The sequence below is a fragment of the Ovis canadensis genome, chromosome 2 (assembly GCF_042477335.2).
Source record: "Ovis canadensis isolate MfBH-ARS-UI-01 breed Bighorn chromosome 2, ARS-UI_OviCan_v2, whole genome shotgun sequence".
NCBI classification, from domain to species: Eukaryota; Metazoa; Chordata; class Mammalia; order Artiodactyla; family Bovidae; genus Ovis; species Ovis canadensis.
The window spans coordinates 68658649-68681726 of NC_091246.1; the positions used below are offsets into that span (position 1 = coordinate 68658649).

The following is a 23078-nucleotide window of genomic DNA, read 5'->3' on the forward strand; positions in this document are numbered from 1 at the left end:
CGTGAAGTGGTGCTGACTGTGATTCATGGATCGAGCGTTAAATTCCATGCCATACCCACTCCTAGAACTCCGCAAGAGTTGCATCCCTTGGGAGCCTAAGTTTTTTGTACAAGGGTAGCAAAAAAAAAGCCCACAAGGGCCAGCTGGGAAGGTAAAGGAGTGAGACCCTGGCCAGAGGGACAGCGACCAGAAGGGCTTCTCACCTGTCTCTCTTTAAAATGGCAGCTGGGGGCCTTATTCACAAAAGTCAGGACACAGATGCAACCTAAATGTCCATTGACAGAGGAATGGATAAAGATGTGTGTGTGTGTGTGTGTGTGTGTGTATGTGTGTGTGTATGAATATTACTCAGCCATAAAATAGAAGAAAATAATGCCATTTGCAGCAACATGAATGGATCTAGAAATTATAAACTAAGTGAAGTCACCTTCTTTAGACGGAAAGTAAAATGATACAAATGATTGAAACAAAAGAGAAACAGACTCACAGACATAGATAACAAATTTATGGTTAACCAAAGGTGAAAGGTGCTGGGAGGGATAAATTAGGAGTTTGGGATTAGCAGATACAGACTACTATATATAAAATAGAGAAACAACAAGGTCCTACTGTAAAGCACAGGAAACTATATCCAATATCCTATTATAAACCAAAATGAAAAATATTTTAAAAATGTGTATAACCACTTTCTTGTACATCAGAAACTAACACATTTTAAATCAACTAGACTGTGTGGATCACAATCAACTGTGGAAAATTCTTCAAGAGATGGGAATACCAGACCACCTGACCTGCCTCTTGAGAAATCTGTATGCAGGTCAGGAAGCAACAATTAGAACTGGACATGGAACAACAGACTGGTTCCAAATAGGAAAAGGAGTACATCAAGGCTGTATATTGTCACCCTGCTTATTTAACTTCTATGCAGAGTACATCATGAGAAACGCTGGGCTGGAAGAAGCACAAGCTGGAATCAAGATTGCCGGGAGAAATATCAATCACCTCAGATATGCAGACGACACCACCCTTACGGCAGAAAGTGAAGAGGAACTAAAAAGCCTCTTAATGAAAGTGAAAGAAGACAGTGAAAAAGTTGGCTTAAAGCTCAACATTCAGAAAACTAAGATCGTGGCATCTGGTCCCATCACTTCATGGGAAATAGATGGGGAAACAGTGAAAACAGTGTCAGACTTTATTTTGGGGGGCTCCAAAATCACTGCAGATGGTGATTACAGTCATGAAATTAAAAGACGTTTACTCTTTGGAAGGAAAGTTATGACCAACCTAGAGAGCATATTCAAAAGCAGAGACATTGCTTTGCCAACAAAGGTCCATCTAGTCAGGGCTATGGTTTTTCCAGTAGTCACATATGGATGTGAGAGTTGGACTGTGAAGAAAGCTGAGCACCAAAGAATTGATGCTTTTGAACTGTGGTGTTAGAGAAGACTCTTGAGAGTCCCATGGACTGCAAGGAGATCCAGCCAGTCCATTCTGAAGAAGATCAGTTCTGGGTGTTTTTTGGAAGGACTGATGCTAAAGCTGAAACTCCAGTACTTTGGCCACCTCATGCGAAGAGTTGACTCAATGGAAAAGACTCTGATGCTGTGAGGGATTGGGGGCAGGAGGAAAAAGGGATGACAGAGGATGAGATGGCTGGATGGCATCACTGGCTCGATGGACGTGAATCTGGGTAAACTCCGGGAGTTGGTGATGGACAGGGAGGCCTGGCGTGCTGCAATTCATGGGGTCGCAGAGAGTCAGACACGATTGAGCAACTGAACTGAACTTTATTTTCTAAAACAGGCAACTGAGTTGCAGTTCTTGGATTGTTATCATGCAGGACCAGGGATGCAGAATCACCAGATGCATAGGTTAGGAAGCTATTATCTACTCTACATTCAGTTTTGATAATGAAGCCTCTCTCTTTTGTTAACTGCCTTCCTAGTAGGTTCTGCCAGAAGGGGGCACTAGAGGGAGCCTGGATGGCAGGAGTTGGGGGGGGCAAGTCCCTTGGGCCTGTTTGCTTGCTGGAACCACCAGCTTCATCCCAGCAGCAACATCTGCTTCCAGATGCCAGCTTCCTTTCCCACTCTCAGAACCAGCCTGTGTCCTCAGAAAGGAACCAGCAGCTACCCCTCAGCTCCACAGACCTCACTTCTCTAAGTCTCTGGGTTTTGATACCCCTGTTTGTTCCCTTCATTCCACCAAACCCAGGAGTGGTGGCTCCTTCCTGCAGTGGCCACATGTGGTTACCACAATGTCCCCAATTTTTACTTTTCATCCTCCCCAATACTTATTTAATGAAGCCTCTACATTAAATCTCTGTTGAAATACCCAATGTACGTTTTGTTTACCTAACTGAGCTCTGATTGATCTACCAGTTCTTTTGACATTAGGAGAAGTGGAGTATGTAGATCATTTTATGGAATTATTCAGTTTTAAAAATATTGTGAAAAGAAAAACAGGTATCTGAAGACCAAATTCAGCCTGGGAGTGAATGCAGTGGTACTCTCAAGATGAGGGCTGCTGTGTTCCTTGCCAGCTGCTGGGACCATCAGCTCTGGGCGGCTCACTGCCGTCCCCACCATCAGAACTTCCTTCTGCTGGAGGGAACTCCCTGACCTGGTCCAGGAGCGAGCCCCTTCCCAAGGACAGGCTATGGCCAATGACCGGGTGATACAGAGAAACAAATACCTGACCTCAAGCTTCCTTCTGGAACACCTGCTGGGGGCCATCCAGCTTCAGAGGCCCCTGCAGGATGGGCTGAGGCCTTTGGGTTGCAGCCCTATCATGGGTCAACTTCTTGCCTTGCCCAGTTCTGCCTTTCTCACATCCTTACTGGCACAGCTCCCTAGAGAGCTCCCCCATGAGCCTGCATGCCTCTCTATCAAGAGTCTGTTTCCAGGGAACCCAAACCAAGCCAAGGCTGTATTAGTCTGGTGTGCAGAGCACTGCACTCACAGAAAGCATGTGAAGAAAGAGAAACACTTCACCAAGACGCATCCCACTGGAAAGAGGGCAAAGTAAAGAGAGAGACAGTAATTGGGAGAGTCCATGTACAATATAGAGTGGAGATGAGGTGAACAGTCCCCAGAAGCAAAATGGTCATTAAGACTTCCCTGGAGCTTCTCTGGGAGCCATGGCAGACACCACTCCCCAAAGCCAAGAAGACACAGCGGCCACCTCGGCCTTTTCCGTCTCGAGTGCACCGAACAGGGAAGCACTGCTAGGGACATTATCTCAATGCAGCTTGAACTTGCTCCACCACAGAGGTCTCCCTGTGGCCTCGTAGGGGAGCCAATGACTACTCTGCATTTGCATCTGGGCAGCAGCTTGCAAAGGTAGCAGCAGGTCCGAGGTTCCTCCCTATGGGACAGCGCTGGGGCTTCAGGTGATGGCGATGCCAGCAGAGGCCCCACCGCCGTGCAGGCTTTTCACCCGCAGCAGGAAGGAGGCTCACTTCCACCATCCTCTGCACTGCTTGGTGCAGGAGGGAGAATGTACCTGAGCAAGGTGTGGCCTTCGTGGTTTCTTCAGAACCCAGTACGTGCACCTCCAGGCCTGGCCCATGATAGCTTTCCTGGGAACACGAAATGGCTTCTTTTGTTGTTTTTATTAAAGTATAACACGTCCCTTTCCCTGCTAACCCCCTTCTGTAGCTCACCCATGTCCGTCTGATCAGCAGGCTGGTCAGAATCACGTCAAAGGAGAGAAGTGGGGAGGCAGGGGTCAACCACGCTGTAATATTTAACTATATTACTTAAAGTCACCGGAGAAAACTCATTTTAATTTTCAACTCCAAAGAGAGGCCAAAGGAATTGCTGTAGTATCCCCTCGGGACACCGTGACGTGCACCATGTCGAAGGGCAGGAAGGGTGAAACGAGCGAGGCCTCTGTTATCAGGAGTCAGTGGTCTTGCTGGCTCCTCTCCGTAGGCCTGAGGTTGGCAGGGGAGCAGAAGAGACAGACAAATGATAGGCAAGTAGGAGGTAGAGGGGACCAGGCTACTTCAGCTGTCGCTAAGTCACATCTCTGAATGTGTTCTGATCCTTAGACAGAGAGGTCAGAGTAGGATGAGCCACTATAGGCATCTGAGTAGCCAGCAACTTAATATCAAACGAGCAGCAGAATTGGAATCCGGGTGAACATGCTTCTGTTAGATGAAGTCCAGTTGGAGTTGATAGCCCTGATAGCCCTTCTTTGGAATATTAAAGAAGTCCAAACCTCCCAGAACACATCACAAGGCAGTGTTGCACTTTCAGGCAATCAGGTGTTTTTCTGAGGATGCAACATTGCAATTGACCATGGAAATTACTTAAAAGAAATGTCTTAAACACAGTTGCTTCAGTCCACTCAAAAAGGAATGATTGAGCCACTTCTGTACACCAAATCCTGGGCATGGCACTGTGAGTCAAAAGCATAGAGGCAAAACTTGATGGAGCTTAGAGTTTCATGGGGAATACAGACCTTAGAACAAGGAAATAATTACAGTTGTGCTATGTGTCATGTTGGAAGGACTGAATCTTACTCGGGAGCCAAGCAAGGCAGGCCTTCCTAAGGAGGTGACAGCCTTCTGAGATGTCAGCAAATGAGGGAGGGTTGGATACAATAGGAGATAAGAGGAGACGAGAGCTCCTGGAGAGAAAAGCATCTCTGGAGACCCAAACATCAGACAGTATGGTACCTATGAAATGCAGAGAGCAGTGCCACATGGGAAGCGATGAGGGCCAGATGGAGCAGTTGGTTAGGGACCAGTTAAGGAGCTACTTAAAAGCTAGACTGACTTGTGGCTTTACCCTTCAATTTGAGTAGGAAAGTGACATGGTAAATAGATCACTCCGTCTGCAGAGTGAGGAATGGATTAGAAAGTGTAGGAGATGTTGTGGAGAGGAAGGAGGCAAATGCTCTTGTCCAGGAGGGAGATGATAGTAAATTGCACCAGGATGGTAGCATGTAAAGAACAGGGACGAAAGCTATAAAGCAATTATCCTTCAATTAAAAATAAATAAAGAAATAAAAACAAAAGTACATAGGAATAAAATAAAACTTAGAGACCGAGAATACAGAGTGTGAAGGGCCAAGAATGACTCCCAGGATTCCAGTTTGTCCAGGTGGGTAGATGGCCGTGTCTGTTCCTGATGGAAGAAACACAGGAGCAAGAGCTGGCAGTGGGGTGAGGATGACGGAGGCCTGAAACTGATGATGGAGAGCTGAGCTTTGACTGAATTGCTCTGTGTTTTCTGAGTGGACAAGTCAAGCAGAAAGTTGAAGATATGGGCTTGGAACTGATACAGATAGACAAGTAAAGATAGAGGTTTGAGGGTCATAGAAATAAATGAGATCATGTATACTTTTGGTCCTTGCACTTTTTTGATGAGGAACTAAAATAAGAAATGCATTTTACATCATACACACACATGCAGTTCCCCTGAACAATTCTTACCTTTGCTATGTGTTATGTTCAGTGGCTGTCTGTTCTTTCCCCCATGCTGGTCAAAACGTCTATGTCGATTTAATGGTCCGACAGTGAGTTACTAGCCACAGTTTGAAAAGTCTAATTTAGAGAACACATGATGGGAAGAAAAGAGGGTCCAAAATAGAACCATGAGGAAATCCATGGGTTAGGGCTCAACTAGAGAAGGTTGGTACCTACAAAGAAGGCAGATCCAAAGCGGTCAGCGAGGCTTCTCCTTCCACTTGGAAGTTGAACACAGCAGCTTCAAAGACCACAACATTACTGTAATATCCAAAGCCAGAAAGTGCCAAGTCTCAACCTTGGGTCTCTTTATTAGACCAAGTAGCCCTTCCCAAAAGCATCTACAAGACTTCCCTTTTATCTCACTGGCCAAGATTCATCACACCACTAGGCCCAAGCCAGTCACTGCTTACAGGAGTAGAATTATCACAATTGGCTTCAGCTGCTTGATATATCCATCCCATGGAACCAAGCAGGGGTTACTCACCCTGAGCACAAGGTATTGTAAACACCTGGCCATTAGGGAAAGCAGTCACCTAGCCTCTGCTGCTTAAAGAGGGGTCCAGGAACCAGCAACATCAGCATCATGCAGGAACTTGCTAGAGCTGCAGAATTTCGAGCCCCACCCCAGATCTGCTGAATCAGAACATGCAGGTTCTCAGGCTCCTCGCGGGATTACATGGACTTGCAGTTTGAGAAGCATAGGCCTCAACACCGAGGACGCCCGTGGTATCTGCCACGTTGCCTCCCCCTGCTCTGCTCTTTGTCCATTTCTTCCCTCACTTATTTGCTGTCACAAATCTCAGAGGGCCACACATGCTTTGCAAGGCGTTGCTTCATTTATTCTAGCAGGGCCTCTTTTCACTCTCCGCATAAGGAGGCAGAGCAAGGTTTTAGAATAAACACAGCAAGCTTCCAGCTGTGCTCCGCCCACCACTTTAATACTGTTCCTTTAGATCATCCTGTTCTGACAAGGTGTGAAATCCTAGCCAAGGCTGATAACTTGGCTGCCAGAAAGTTCAGTCTTCTTTCACAGCCCTAGGCAGAATTGAGGGGTTTCCGTTTCCTTTTTAAAATAAAAAAATATTTTTTAGTATAGTCTCTTTTTACTGCAGGCTCTGCAGGGAGCATGAGGTAATCTTTGCCCTGAAGCTCCAGCAAATAATCTCAAGTATTGGGACAGGCTCTCATTTAGCAAGTTTTGTCCAGTGTTTCAGGCTCTGAAACTTTAAGAGATACAGAGAGGACCTAAAAAAAAATTTCAGAGAAGAACAAATTTTGTTAAAGAATTGGAGAACTGAACCTAAGAGGAAGTGGTAAAAGATTAACATTTGCTGGCTGAGGGAAGGAAGAAAGAGGAGTAAGTAATTAAACACGGAAAATTGGATGACTGAGGAGGCTTCACCCCAACAACTTAGGAATTTTTATTCTTGCTTTCTTGCTGCTGCTGCTAAGTCACTTCAGTCGTGTCTGACTCTGTGCAACCCCATAGATGGCAGCCCACCAGGCTCTCCTGTCCCTGGGATTCTCCAGGCAAGACACTAGAGTGGGTTACCATTTCCTTCTCCAATGCATGAAAGTGAAAAGTGAAAATGAAGTCCCTCAGTCGTGTCTGACTCTTAGCGACCCCATGGACTGTAGCCCACCAGGCTCCTCTGTCCATGGGATTTTCCCAGCAAGAATACTGGAGTGGGGTGCCATCGCCTTCTCCCTTACTTCCTAAAAAAAAAAAAATCAGGTGTGGGACTCAGAATTTGACAAACTGTCAAAAGTTTAACATAAAATGTCTTCCTCAACTTTCTTCCTATTCATTCATTCATATTTATTGACTACCTGTTATGTACTGGGCCTTCTGCTCTGACAATCTTATTTTATTCTAACTGGCATGAAAACATGTCCTTCTAAGAATGGTAAACATGCCAAGATGCTCCTTTATTTGAGACAACATCTCTGATATAGTTCTGATAAAATGTAACAACCCCAATATAAACGCACTATTTCCTTATGTGGCATTTACACTTCCATGGTTTGTGCAAAAATGCCTTTTCCAGTCTTTATTTCCTTGCTTATCTCGCCTACCTGCCTCTCCTATCCTGTTGGTCTACCCATCTTTGCCTGAACATGCCAAACACTTTCATGCAGTTCCCTTAGTTGGAATGCCTTTCTCCCTAAAAAATGTCCTTCAATGCTTTGAAATACCTTCAAGCTTATAAAGCTCATCTGTAGTCTTCTCTGCAAAGGCTTCTGTACCCTTGCCATTTAAAATTAGTAATTTGTTCCTCCGTGATCTTCCAATGAGATGCTTATACTAGTGTGGCACTTAACTTTCCTTTGCCTTATGATTGCTTGTTAGCATGTCTCACAGTAAGTTTTCTAAGAGCAAAGACTATGGCTTACTCTTTGTGTTCCCCCAGCAACTAGGTGCATGCCTGGCGAGAGTTATTGCCACTCAGCAAATATTTCTGGCTATTTGAGTCTTCTGGACCTACAGCAGGTTCTCGGTGCTCGGTCCCTTAAGGTTGTGGGGACATGTGGCCAATTACCACCAATGAGTGTAAGTAAAGTGATGTGTGACAACCTGGGCCAAAACTAAATCCCCAATGCAAGACCCTTTAGGTCATCTTTCTTCTTGGCTACTGTGGCTGTTCATGCTCTGGAGAATAGTTCCTCACTCCTCTGGGATAATGTCAGCTTATAACAGAGCCTCAGCTGATCTATGATGACCATAGTGAGTGAACAAGAAATAAACTTTTCTTATTTAAAGTCACTGAGCTCTGGAGGTTGCTACAAAGTAAAGCCTAGCCCATCCTGACTGATACACTTGTAAATGGCAGTACTGTGAGTCTAGAACTTTTGCAAAATCCATTAGAAGCAGTAATCAGTAATTATATCAACTGTAGATCAAGTAAAATCACCAGGCTCAAACTCAACTGTCAGGAGAGGCATTGTGAGGAGTGTAGGATGTAGAGCGCATTAGGGTCTGCAAACTGGCTGTAAATGAGCTGTGAATGAGCTTGGCCACTGATGCTCTCAGAACTCAGCATTCTCTGACCTCAGTGAGAGCTTACATATTTACCTCGGGGTGCTGTTGCAGGCATCAGAAATGGTAAATGAGTGGTACCTGGTACATGGTGGTACTCAGCAAAGCGTTATCACAATTTAGGTGTGTTTTCCACATTGGACCGTGGGACGTGAGAAACTACATATTTCAGTTTAAACCAAGATACTGGGACTTCCCTGGTGATCTAGTGGCTAAGACTCTGTGCTCCCCGTGCAGGGGGCCGAGACTCAACCCCTGATTACGGAACTAGATCCCGCATGCCACAACTAAAGATTCCACATGCCACAACTAAGACCTGAGGTAGCCAAACCAACTAATTAGAAAATCCCACCAAGGTATTCACTGCTACCCTTCCATTCATCAGGAGCAAGTTGTTCCCAGCAACCTTCTTTCATTCAACTTTCAAAAAATAAATTTGGGTCCCTATTGATCTGTAAAAATCTATGAAACTATGATATGTGAAAAGATGATAATTTATGTATAAATATAACTTCTCATTCAGAGAGGAACATTTTAATAAGTGATTCAACTTTACGTGCTTGCTAGACACCAGTGACTCATATTAAATAAATAGATGCACTGAAAAAAGGGAAAGAGAGGTGAAATTAAAAAACTCTGGATGAAAATGAGAATCATCAGCTTTTGAGGCTCCCAATTATACTTATAAAATTCAAAAAAATAATTCTGAGTTTGATGATAAAACTTCTGAATATGTTGTCATATGCCTTCTTGGTTTAATTTTCTCAAGTATAGTGAACTATTCTTCCCAATATGCTTCAGTAAAGATTTCTAACAATCTGAATGTCACAATCCCAGGAGAGTTTACAGGTCCTGCCATGGCATTTTCACAACTTGATTACACTCCTGGCTGTGAGGGGGGCATGACTTCAGTCTCAACGTAAACAGAAAATGACTCAACCTTCTGAGGCAGTGAATAGCAACTTGGGTAGATCAACACCATCTTTATACTTCTTACTGCACCAGTAACTTAGAAACACATCCCCTCTGAAGCATTTTATACCTGTTTGATAAGTGCTGAAAGAAACATTGTTCTTTAGAGATAGGTTCTTGTTTCTGGGTTTTAGTCAGAGGGAGGAAAATCTCTTCTATATTTCCCAAACCAACTAAAAGGATCAACTTTTTTTTTTTTTTTTGGAGGTAAAATTGGTATATAACATTATGTTAGTATCAGGAGTACAACATAATAATCCAAGGGTTGTATACATTACAAAGTGATCAACACGTAAGTCTAGTCGCCATTCATCACTATAGAAGAGACCCCCTCACCATTTTACACCCCCCCCCCAACTTCCCCTCTGATAACTACCAATCTGTTCTCTATCTGGGTGTTGGTTTTGTTTCTTTTTTTAGAGTCACATACAAGCGATATCACACAGTATTTATCTTTCCCTGCCTGACTTATTTCACTTGGCATAATACCCTCAGGTTCCATTCATGTTGTCACAAATGGCAAGATTTCCTTCTTTTTTCCTTTTCCCTTTTTATGACTGAGTAATAGTCCACCGTCTGTGTGTATATATCACATTTTTTAAATTCATTCATCCACCAGTGGCCACTTAGGTTGTTTGCATATCTTGGCTATAGTAATCAATGCCACAGTGAGCTCAGGAATGCATGTATTTTTTTCAAATTAGTGGGTTTTTTCCCTTAGGATATATTCCCAGAAATGGAATAGCTGGATATGGTTGTTCTATTTTTAATTTTCTGAGAAATAGCCATACTATTTTCCATAGTGGCTGCACAAAGATCAACTTCTGTAAGAGTACAAAAATGGAGGAGAGGGGAAGTCAAATACAACACAGGAGCACACTATTCAGCGTTCTCTGTTCCCAAATTAACCTCCCTCTCTGTGTTCCCTCTCTAACTGCTACCCTTTGTTCTTACCTGTTCAACTATTAAAAAAAAAAAATCAGATTGAATCAGGAATGCTGATGAATTGCTACATGCCAGATATTTCATTTAGTCTGAAGGATCTGAAAAGCTGACACTTTTCTCTTTCCTCAAGGACCTTATGATTTAGTGGCAAAGAAACAGAAGAAAGTTAGTGTGTATACTCCAGTATGATGAACTATGAAAGCTCATTCATTCAGAATAACATTTTCAATGTGTGTTGTTGTTCTAGTGGGAAAAAAAGCAAAATATAAAATTACATAAGTAGAGTGACTCTAATTTTGTAAATAATATCCACTCACATCTTCATACACTCAGAAAAAATATGAGGATCAAACTGACAGGCTGAACACATCTGTATGCTTTTCCTTCCCCCGCTAAATTCCACTGAAATGCCAATCAAGAAAAGTTACAAAGATCAGAAAATATGAAGATACCCTGGAAAAGAGAATGAAGAATTGGACTGAAAGAACAATAAAAGCGGAGGCGGGGTGGAGCGGTTCAAAAGCCAGCAGAAGAACCCTGCTAAGATACCAGCTGTTTTGTACACTAACCTTCTAAAGGAACTTCAAGTTCAGGGTTAACAGTACAGGGTAGGGAGGGGCTTTGTCAATTATCTGGTCAATATATTAAAAGATGGTATTATGAACTGATGGGCTTATCACAATCTGCCATGCCCTTCATATACTGAAGTTCTGGCAATAACGTATCTGCTCCTCTGTTACAACCTCAGCAATTCAGCTCCCCTGGTGGGCCAGCAGTTAAAAGTCCACCTGTCAGAGTAGGTGACACAGGTTCAATCCCTGGTCTGGGAAGATTCCACATGCCATGGGATAACTAAGTCAGAGTGCCACAACTACTGAAGCACGCGTCGCAGAGCCTGTGTTCCACACCGAGAGGCCACTGCAATGAGAAACCCACACACTGAGACAAAGAGTTAGCCCCTGCTTGCCGCAACTAGGAAAAGCCTGCATGGAGCAACAAGGACCTAGTGCAGCCGTAAATAAATTATCAATTCTTTAAAAAATCCTCAACAGCTGCTTCAACCAGTGAACCTGGGTGGTCTCCCATCAGAAGAGCTGATTCTGGACGGAGAAATAGGGAGGAACTTGATGACTATATTCACACAACCAGAACTGGAGGAGAAAGAGGCAACAAGAAACCACAAGATGCTTCCGATAAAAGAGGTTCCCGGACCTCAGCTGCTGAGGAGAGCCACCTCCCACAGCAGGATAATCTACCTGTACAGAGGCAATATTCTACCCTGCACACCCTAGAAGCTGGCTCTTAAGAACTTTCATTCACTATAATGATTACTGAAGCCATAAAATAGAAAAGGAGGCTGGTGAGAGAAATAATCAGACTTCTGGTTTATTGAAAGTACAATCAGTATACTTAAAATTGGGCTGAATATCCAAACGAGCTGTTGGGCTGCACCTGGAAGGCCTACAAGGCCTATACTTGCCCAGCTTCAAGGCTTTAAGAAAGAGCCTGGAGTCCGAAACAGAGACATTGATTAACGGATGGGGGCACTCACTTTTCTGCAGCAAAGTCCTGGAGCAGCACCTCACCGTCTGCGGCTGAGGGTTGGTAGGATATGGAGAACTTCTTCACTCCAGGGCAGAGCTAGAAATCATCGAAGATAGGGGGCTAATGTCAGGTGGGCTCATTAGTTACCAAGGAGACCAGCAGAGGGGCCACCCCTCACTGCCTCTTTGATAAGAACAACCATCAGCTGGGGCCTGGGGCAAGTAGGCTGTTCAGTCCTATGAGTAGGGGGTAGGTGAAACAGGCACTGGTCAGGCAGGGGATGTACGGAGGGCAAGAAAACAGCCATCTGGAGTGGCCTGGCCAGCCGTGGGCACAGATGAATATTATTTTAATGAGCTGCAACATTCAGCTGAGGAACTCTTTCAAAACAGGACAAAGATATAAAGGATTTCCAGAAGCTACTACATCTGTCTAGAGAGTTTTGTAATGGAAGGAACAAAGGCAGTAGATGGAAGGGCATTCAAAGTCAGAGAAGATTATTTTTCAGAGCTGAAGAAACATTAACTCAAGGGTTTTTATGTAATTTATTTGTTTCAATTCATTTCAGTTTTTGAAACTTTCGGTTTCAGGTTGTCCCATCTTGGGCTAGTTGAAATAATTATTTGGGGATTTCCCTGTCTTTTAGTTTTAATTTTAATTATGTAAAACATGTAGATAGTTCCAATGTCAAAACTATATTTTTTTCTCAATATCTTTCATTAATTTGCATGAATAGTCTGTTTAAGGTGTTTTCCAAACGTGCAGATGTTTTACGTTTTTATGAAGCCAAACCTGCTTTTATTCTTGATGACTTATATTGCTTAGAAAGTTGTTAGCACTTCCAGAAGTGAATTTCCTACTAATGTTTTAAATGTGTATGATCTTCCTGTAAATAACGTCAGATGTGAATATGTGGGACTAGATTGATTTTCTGCTGGTTGTTGTTGTTTAGTTGCTAAGTCATGTCAGACTCTGAGTAACCCCATGGACTGTAGCTCTCTCCATGGGATTTTCCAGGCAAGAATACTGGAGTGGATTGCCATTTCTTTTGCCAGGGGATCTTCCTGGCTCAGGGACTGAACCTGTGTCTCCTGTACTGCAGGCAGATTCTGAGCCACTGAGCCACTTGGAAACCTTCAAAACTGTTTTTAAAAGGCACATTCAGTCTATCTTCCAATCTTATCCCTCCCACGCTGTTACCTCCCTCTGCCTAAAGGTAAACATTTTTAAAAATTAATTTTGTTTGATACTTTGTTTCTTTTTTAAAATATATAGGCATTTATGCATATATAGTTTTATCCCATTCTTTTCTAAAAGTGACTTTATTTAATAGACTTTATTTTTTACAACAATTTTAGGTTCACAACGAGATTGAAGGGAAGAGCAGAGATTTCCCATATATGTCCCTTGCTGCCCTCACAAGCAGAGCCTCCTGCATTATCAGACCTCACAACTACTGAACCTATAGTGATAGATTACTATCATCTACAGCCCATAGTTTATATTTGGATTCAGTCTTGGTGTTGTACATACTACGGGTTTAGACAAATTTATAATAGCATGTATCTATCATCATGGTATCAACCGCTCCTTTTTTTATACCCTAAACTCTACTGTTTCCTTTGACTATCTTTTTATCCTCTAAACTCTGTTACTTTGACTTTATCTTATTAAAATATCCTGGATAACATTCTATAATAACATGAAGATATTACTCATTCCTTTATAATTGTATAACATCATGTCATGTGGATGTACCTTCGTTTTTTTTTTTTATTTTTTATAGTTTTTTATTTTTTAAATTTTAAAATCTTTTAATTCTTACATGCGTTCCCAAACATGAATCCCCCTCCCACCTCCCTCCCCATAACATCTCTCTGGGTCATCCCCATGCACCAGCCCCAAGCATGCTGTATCCTGCGTCAGACATAGACTGGCGATTCAATTCTTACATGATAGTATACATGTTAGAATGCCATTCTCCCAAATCATCCCACCCTCTCCCTCTCCCTCTGAGTCCAAAAGTCCGTTATACACATCTGTGTCTCTTTCCCTGTCTTGCATACAGGGTCGTCATTGCCATCTTCCTAAATTCCATATATATGTGTTAGTATACTGTATTTTTTACCTAACCATTATTCGTAGGCAATGGGGTGGTTCCAGTCTTAGGTAATTACAAACAGTACTGTTGTAATGAGCAGATCCATGCATTTAAACTTTTGAGTTTTTGCCAGAGTATCTTTGGAATGAATTTCCAGAAGCGTGATTTCTGGGTCAGAAGAAAAATACAAACGTAATTTTGTTAGATTTTGTGTTTCCACCAGTAACATATGAGAATGTCTTTTCCAAAGCCTTATCAACAGAATGTGTTGTCAAACTTCGAGACTTACCAAATAGGTGAGAAATTATATTTTACTTTTTCTTATTATAAGTAAGGTTGAACATTTTTTTCATTATTTAAGTTATATTTTTCACTTCTTTATCATTTATATGTTTACATATTTTGCTCATTTTTATGTTAGATTAAATTACTTGTTATTTGGAAATGATGGACAATATGATCGTGGTATGTGAAAACTTGTGGGACTAAGGCCAAAGTGACACACAAGAGAAAATATATAGCCCTAATTATACTGATTAGAAAGCAATAAAGATGGTAAATGAATCATCTAAGCATTTGATGGAAGACACTACAAAAAGATGACAAAAACAACCATTAAAAGTAGACTACAGAGCATATTCTAAAGAGCAGCAACTGATGAAATATAAAACTCAGATGAACAATAAAAAAGTAAAGGCCCAATTCACTGCAGATAAAAGAATGACAAAGAATGCTTTTAAAGTACAATAAAGAGCTTTTGATAAGAGCAGAAAATTGTGACATATAAAACCTACAAAACAAAGCAACTATACTCCAATAAAAATTGTAAAAAGAAAAAAATAACTTACAAAGCAAAACAGAGTCCTTTTGGAAAAGACCTAAAACCAAATGTGTCGGCTCTTGGAAAAGATCAGTGTGTGACTAAGTAGCTTTGAAAAGAGACTAGTAAAACGGCTTTGACTTGTCTCATCAAGGAAGAAGCGCAAAGACACGAACAGCAATGGTCAAGGACTGGAACAGTGACATGCCTACAGAGCCAGAGGAGACTGTAAGATTATGAGTGAGGCAACTTTAAACTATATATGTATTGGGCTTCCCTCGTGGCTCAGATGGTAAAGAATCTGCCTGTGGTATGGGGAAGGTCCCCTGGAGGGGGCATAGCTACCCACTCCAGTACTCTTTCCTAGAGAATCCCATGGACAGAGGAGTCTGGTGGGATACAGTCCATGGGGTCAGTGTGCTTCCTAGGAAAGTGTACGTTATAAAAATTGATTCAAGAAAAGGAGATAGCTCTATACTAATCCCTATGAAAGTTTGAAAGTGTAATCCCAATCGACCCACTTGAAAACATTGTGCCGAAAATGTTCTGCTTCTGCCTAGAATGTAGATAGTTGGGAAAACCTTCGTTGTCCCTCTCCCGCCAAGAAAATGTCTGAAAACCTGCAAATAATAACTTTTCTTGAATCCATTGAAGAGCTGAGGTTAGAGGGGAAAGAGCATGAAATCAAAGGAAGGGCGGGAACCCCCAAGGGAAGCTGGGCATGAAGTCTGGCTAACCTGTGACAGAGCCCAGGAAGAAGAGATGTGGAGTGTCACATAAGCCAGTATAGAGAATCCAGTTACCGTTTTTAGTGAACTGTTTAATGTCAAATGTGGGCTAACTTGAGAGAACAGAACCACTGGGAGGTGCAGGTGCAAAGGGAGTTCTCACCTACTTTTCTAGGTTCTTTTCTGTGGACCATCACCAAGCTGCAGCAAGAATGTCAAAATGCCACCTAAATTTTGTTAAACAGCAGCTTAGAGAGAGAAGGGCAGCAACCATCCCCTGCCCCACCCCACCCCCACCAGAACAGAGGTGACCCCATGTAGCTGGGGTCACTGCAAAGAAAAAACCCTCTACCTCTAGAGGAGGGTCAGGAAACCATCCTGAGGCCAGAACTTGAGAGGAGACTAACGTTGGAGACACACGAGACATGGGTTTAATCTTTGAGTCGGGAAGATCCCTTGGAGGAGGGCATAACAACCCACTCCAGTATTCTTGCCTGGAGAATCCCATGGACAAAAGAGCCTGGTGGGCTACAGTCCATGGGGTCACAAAGAGTCAGACACGACTGAGCACACACATACCATATTGAAGAAAGGGTGGGACCACTGCAAAAGCCTTCGCCCCCAAGACCCAGGACCACAGAGCCGACCTAAGACTAAGGTGGACAGGATAACAGAGAAAGCCTCTGGCCCCAGCATCCAGCTAGCAAGCAAAAGTCACAGGCAACAGTACCCTAGTGCTGAAGGAATGGGCGGGTGTGAAGACTCCTTGAGGGCACACAGTGAAGCTCTACAGTTGAGAGCAGAGGAGGAACACTGAAAAAACAAAAGCCCTCAAGCAACCCAACCCTCAATCCAAGCACCAGTTAACACAAGAAGAATTGGAGAATAGTCGTGCGCTGAAGGGGAAAAGGCGATGGCACCCCACTCTAGTACTCTTGCCTGGAAAATCCCATGGACAGGGGAGCCTGGTGGGCTGCCGTCTATGGGGTCACACAGAGTCGGACATGACTGAAGTGACTTAGCAGCAGCAGCAGCAGTGTGCTGAAGGGGAGAAGGCAATGGCACCCCACTGGAGTACTCTTGCCTGGAAAATCCCATTGACGGAGGAGCCTGGTAGGCTGCAGTCCATGGGGTCGCGAAGAGTTGGACACGACTGAGCGACTTCGCTTTCACTTTTCACTTTCATGCATTGGAGAAGGAAATGGCAACCCACTCCAGTGTTCTTGCCTGGAGAATCCCAGGGACTGGGGAGCCTGGTGGGCTGCCGTCTATGGGGTTGCATAGAGTCAGACACGACTGAAGCGACTTAGCAGCAGCAGCAGCAGCGTGCTGAAGGGAACCATAGCGACGATGGAGTCCAAACTCAGCTCACATCTTGACTAGACTCAGTTGATCCATTCCACTGATAGGGGAGCACAGAAGGAGGAGTTCCATTTTGAGGTACAGTATAAATGTTACTTCTCTTAGTCTCTACTGTCGTATATACAACAACTGACATTCAATTAAAAGAAAACTACAAGATATAAAAAAGGGGAAAAAATATCTTAGAACTAGTGGTTTTATGGGTGTGTTCTTATCAAATCTTTGAGGATCATATAATTACACTATCATTTAAGTTATCCAAGAGTATTATAAATGAGGGAGGTGGGAAATAGAACATCAGTATTAAAGAAAATTTCATGAGGTGGGACACAGAACCCACTTCATATGTACAAGTCACTGGCCGTCACACTAACTGGTATAATTTACGCAGTCAAAGCTACCCTGGCTGGAGGTTTCTGCTCCCATCCAAACTGGCCACAGAAATATGGTCCCCGTTCAGTTTTCCAAGGATCCATAATGAAATGAAATCTCTTCTGGCTTGTTTCTGGATTAAAGTTAATCTCTATTTAGGACAGAATTTGTCTTGTTTGATCCGCAGACAGAACCTGATTTCCTCACCAAACCTTTACTTACAGAGGGAGCAGCCCATAAGCCATATTTGCTAATTTGATTTTTTTAAAAACGTTTGAAATTTTGATTTATCTTGATGACTAAGTTTTCTGGTGGCCTCAGAAGTTGAATACTCTGGTCGAGTGCCTCCTGGGCCTCACCCTATTCTGGCATTGCTCAGGGTCCTCTGCCCTGGAGATTCACTCGGTTCATTCCAGAGGGAGTCTGAGTCTCGTGTGCTGGTCTCATATCTCCTTACCCTACAATGCCACCCATTTGCTGCAGTTTGTCTTCTGCCAACCTTTAATGCCTTCATTTAAATCTTCCTGAGTGAGTGAGGGGGGAAAGAGTGAGGTGGGGGGAAATGATCAAAAGCAAAGAAAACAAGGAGCAGGAGGAGGAAGTGGCCAGTGCCCAGTGAACCCACAAGTGTGAAAGGCTAATCCAGAAATCACTCAGTAAGCACCACCGTGAAACCAGACCGGGTGACATCGCTCGCCACACAGACAACTCACCTTCCTAACCAGCCATGGAACTTCACTTCCTAAACCCAAGTGACCTTAGGAAATCTGGCCACTCTGCCCCAGCCCTTGGCCCCGTGCTCCTCCTGTACAAAAACTTCTACACACCATTAGCTTCCTTCCAAAGTCCGCGTCCACTTGCAGCCAGGGCAACATGCTTTGCCTGCTTTCAAGGGAAGGGTGCTGACCCATGTGTCCAGGAAATGAAGACTGGAATGCAGAGGGCTGTTTGAAGTTCTAAGGCCTCTTACACGGGAGAGTTTGAAAGAAGGGTGAGGTTTCCGGAGCTCTGACGTAGAAGGGAGGACAGCACTTGGAACTCGGCTGGACTCGATGTTCAGAACAGCGCTGGTGGGTCAGCTCAAAGGAACAGAGTGTTGAAAGTGTGATTATGTTTTAAACTAGTTTGGCTGGCACCAAATAACCCAGCACTGCCTGCTCTCAGGTCAGGCACTGCTGCTAATTGGTGAATTTTAATGAATGATAATGATAAATAAACTAGCTTAGAAGGAAGACATCACTGTGTAGGTGAATCTCTTGTGGAGGGCGTGGGAATCAGGATGGGTGACGGGTCTTGGCTTCCACTGGGTCCCAGAACGTTTGTTTATAGAGGGTGGGTCTCTGTCCATGCCCTTCCTGGAATATGCATTTTCTCATCAATCCCATGCTCACTATATGAACTTAGGTGAGTCATACATCTCTTGCCCTGTAGTTTCTCTGCCTTAAAAGGAGTATCACCGGCCCCTTCCTCTCGCACTCAGTGCTGGGTAGGTGGCAAGGTGGGCAAGCACAGGAAAGAGGCCCAGGGAGTGAAGGCAGGCCCAGAAGACAGGGCTGAGCCCATGAAAGCCCAGCCAGAGGCCCACGGGTCTCCTGAAGCTGACTCTTTCAGGTGATGTTTCTGGTGCTGGACTCTTTATTGGATTTGCTTCATTTTTTCCCAGCTCGGAGGATTTGGCCTGCTTTTTTTTCCTATCATCACAACTGTTCTTCTGCTGGGCTGTCCACCCCTTCGAGGCTGACGCAGACCAGGAGGCTTTCTCTCAGTCTCTGTGCCACTTCATTATCATAGAAGCAACACATCTACTTTCATTTTTCGCTTTTCAAAAATGTTTCCACTGTGAGTGATTATGGGGAAAGAGGGCCGACCAGAGCCCAGAGAAGAGCGAAACCACAGCAGTTAGGATTGTTTAAAACTACGAATCACTGGTTTTAGTTAGCCACGGTCACTTTTGAGGCATCCAAGGAGATGCTCATAGAACAATGATGTGTGCAGTTCAGAACTGAGGCAGAATATCTAAAATAAGCAATTATTTAATAATGTATATATTTAATTATAATAATAAACATAACATGCACAAATAGCTTCAACATAAATCCTTAACTAGTATATCTCAAGTACTATGAAGGATACACACAGTTCTCAGAAATACTTCATATTTCTATGTTGGTTTTTGTCTTTTTTCTAATCTGTTCTCTTCCTATACTGCAGATTCTCTCATACTTTCTCCTTGGGCCTCCACCTCATCCTCAATAAACTCAAGTACTCTGAGTCCAGGAACTCACTCTTTAGTTTATATAAATTTTATGCAAAATAACTAAGACCTTCCACCCTTCCTGAATCTTGCTCTTCCCTCTTCAGTTTCTCACCGAAACAAGCAAAAAACCAACCACCACAACAAAATACACTGCTCTGAAATGACAGACACCGCTTTAAAGGATGTGGGAGAGAAAGGACCTATCAGATAAACTAGAAGGCACCAGTTAATCTTTATTGGAACTGGAGGAGAGAATACGTCCTTGCTCAAATATTCATGTGACCACAAGAACTAGGCCTGACTTTTCATAATGCCCAGTCTGATCATCCTCAGGTTTTGGTTTGAAACAAAGAAGCCCAACCCTGTGGGTGGGCAGTTCTCAAAGAGAAGGCAATCCCTCCTTACTCTAATACCTGATTATAGCTCGGAGGCACTGCCTGATACCTCGTACCTGTCTAGTACCTGTTCTTGGGACTCTGCTCCTCGTGCAGAACTTTTAGTTGAAAATACTGGGTCTTTTCCAGCTCTCTGGAGTTCCAGCAGTGATGGTGGTAACAAGCATAGTGAGGGTGACTATAGCTGACTTTGATAGGGCACTTTCTATGTGCTCCACACTGGGAACATCATTTAACACTGATCGTCTCCTCTGGTTTCCCAGTCCTAACAAACTGTTTACCTACAGTTCATTACCTACTGCTGCCTAACAACTTGCCCCCAAACTTAGCAGCTTAAAACAACACATGCTTATCATCTCACAGTTTCTGTGGGTCTGCAATGTGGCCATGACTTAGCTGGGTCCTCGGCTTCAAGGTCTCTCCATCAAAGTGTTGCTTAGGGTCTGGTCACCTCCCTGCTCAACTGGGCAAGTCTTTCCTGCCCTTTGCAGGATGCAAAAGCAGGACTGCAAAGGCAGTCCTGCAAAGGCAGGACTTTTTCCTGTCCTCCCTGGCTGGGGTAACTCAAGGCCTCAGCTCTTCATTGATTGTCAGCCAGAAGCTGCCTTCTCATACGGCCCTCTCCAATATGGCGACTTTCATCCTCAAAGAGTGCAAGCCACAACGGCAACAGAGAGAGTCTGCTAGCAAGACAGAAGTCAGTCTTTTGTAACCTAATCTCAGAAGGGTCATCCCATCACCTTTGCCATATTCTCTTGGTTGGAGTCAGGTCATTATGTCCAGCCCACACTCAAGAGGACATGGATCCCAGGAGGGAGGGATCTTTGGAGGTCACATTAGAAATCTGTCAACCTCAAGACCAATTGGATCTAAGAATTCCTCTGTAAGTTTAACTGAAAGTGCTCAAGAATTGTACCTTGAGAGGTGGACAACATTCTCTATGCTATTAATGACTATATTGGCATGTTAGATAGGGGAAATAAACATATATTTGATTACAATTTTGAATATTACAAAAAACTGGAAAAGAAGAGAGGAGTTGCTTTAAGATTATAAGGATAAAATCAAGACCAGAAGATGAAAGTTAGTTGAAGATAAGGATTGAAGCTAACAGAGATAGAGGTTAGGAGGTGAAATGAGGACAGACTGTGTATCATTTTTTATCCAGGAACCTCTCTCTCTCTCCTAGCCCACAAATGAAGGTAGAGCTGAGGAGATAGTAGGTATGAAGCTAAAGCGTATCCATGGAACTTCCACTAGGGCATTGCACAAAGAACTGTTTCCATTGGGAAAGTAATGGAAAATAACAATAATGCAGTAGTGGAGTAGAGGAATATCAAAGAGGAACTGAAGAGAATCTGTTTGGACAAAAGTGACACAGAGTCGCCCTGGGAAGGAGTTTTGGCAGGAATATGCCAAGTGAAGGTGAAAGTTGCTCAGTCAGGTCTCTTTGCAACCCCATAGACTCTATCCTCCAGGTCAGAATACTGGAGTGGGTTGTCTTTCTCTTCTCTAGGGGATCTTCCCAACCCAGGGACTGAACCCAGGTCTCCTGCATTGCAGACGAATTCGTTACCAGCTGAACCACAAAGGAAACCCAAGAATACTGGAGTGGGTAGCCTATCCCTTCTCCAGCGGATCTTCCCAACCCAGGAATCAAACCAGGGTCTCCTGCATTGCAGGTGGATTCTTTATCAACTGAGCTATCAGAGAAGCCCAGGGATATGCCAGAGCACCAAATAAAAGAGAAAGGAATCACAGCCTGAACCAGATCTGGCATAGGACTACAGTCCATGGGGTCACAAGAGCTAGACACGACTTAGTGATTAACCTACCACCACCACCATCCAAACCAAAGACAGACAAGACAGAAGAAACAAATTCTAGATAGAAATCAGAAGACTGGTTCTGGAAAGGTTTTTTAAGGCAATGCTTCATAGAGCAGTGGTACAGGGGAGAGGAGGGGAACGATTTTTAGTAGCATCCGTGCTGTGCTCAGCCACTTCAGTCATGTCAGACTCTTGGCGACCCCATGGACTGCAGCCCACCAGGCTCCTCTGTCCATAGGATTCTCCAGGTAAAAATACTGGAGTGGGTTGCCATTTCCTTCTCCACGGGATCTTCCCAACCCAGGGTTCAAATCTAGATCTCCTGCACTGGCAGGCAGATTCTTTACCACTTATGCCACCTGGGAAGTCCCTTAGTAGCATCTACCAAAACAAATTTCATTTACTATGTATTTTATGAAAGAAAAAAAGGCAGGACTTTTCAGAGCCTTTAATATGTTAGTGCACTCTGTGAAACCCTAAGATACATAGTCGCGGGGGGCGGAGTAAGGATTGAACAGGCAGCACTTCTTATACGTAGCTGTTTTGCATGGAGGTGGAAACATGCTACGAATGTTTAGGGGATGCTCTTTTATCAAATATCAGTGGCCTTTTTGAGAGGAGGAAGGGTGACATCTGGTTTAAATATTTCTAGTGAGCAAAGTATGGTGGCCGGTAGGTGAGCAGTAAGCAAAATAATTTTATCTAACACCTATATATTAAATAAAAATGACCTAGGATTTCAACATTTGGGCCCCCAAAATGGGAAAGACACAGAATCAAAGCAGAAGTCACCAGATCACTACCACTTACAACCACCCTCAGAAATTCCCTCACATTCCTGAAGCTCTATTACAATCCTTGCCAGCACTCTCTTCCCCCTCCTGCTGACACTCCTCTTTGAATCAGGGAATTCATCCCTGGGCTTTTTTTTGGAATTTTTCCAACATCATGTTGTGAGGTCAATAAAGAGAGATTGAGAGAAGCAAGACAAATATGATAAAAGCCTTTAAAAATATCTTTTTAGGATAGAAAAAGGAAGAAGCAATTAGGAAAGGACTACCTGCCAAACCACAAAGAAAGTAGTTCAGCAAGGAATGCTAATTTCTCTAGCATTCATTTGGAATCACCTGCCCTGGAGATCAAGAGACCTTTGAATCAAAGGATGAGAGAGCTTTCAAATAACTGGGGTCAGCCTAGGGTCCCATCCAGCTCAGAAGAACAAGAGAGCTGTGCCTG

At 43.5% G+C, this 23078-nt stretch overlaps 1 protein-coding gene across 4 annotated transcripts in view; it reads right to left on the bottom strand.

The window, feature by feature from the left end:
* PABIR1 (PP2A Aalpha (PPP2R1A) and B55A (PPP2R2A) interacting phosphatase regulator 1) overlaps positions 1–23078 on the bottom strand; it is a 289879-nt gene that overhangs the window by 258480 nt on the left and 8321 nt on the right. Inside the window, exon 1 of one of the 4 annotated variants that reach the window (XR_011254352.1) lies at positions 3505–3703. The exons of 1 other annotated variant lie outside the window; for it this stretch is intronic. The gene's annotated coding sequence lies outside the window, so the exon portion shown is untranslated. Of the gene's footprint in view, positions 1–3504; positions 3704–5963; positions 6266–23078 lie in introns of those variants that run through there. 2 more of the 4 variants (XM_069576382.1, XM_069576383.1) reach the window with 2 other exon arrangements.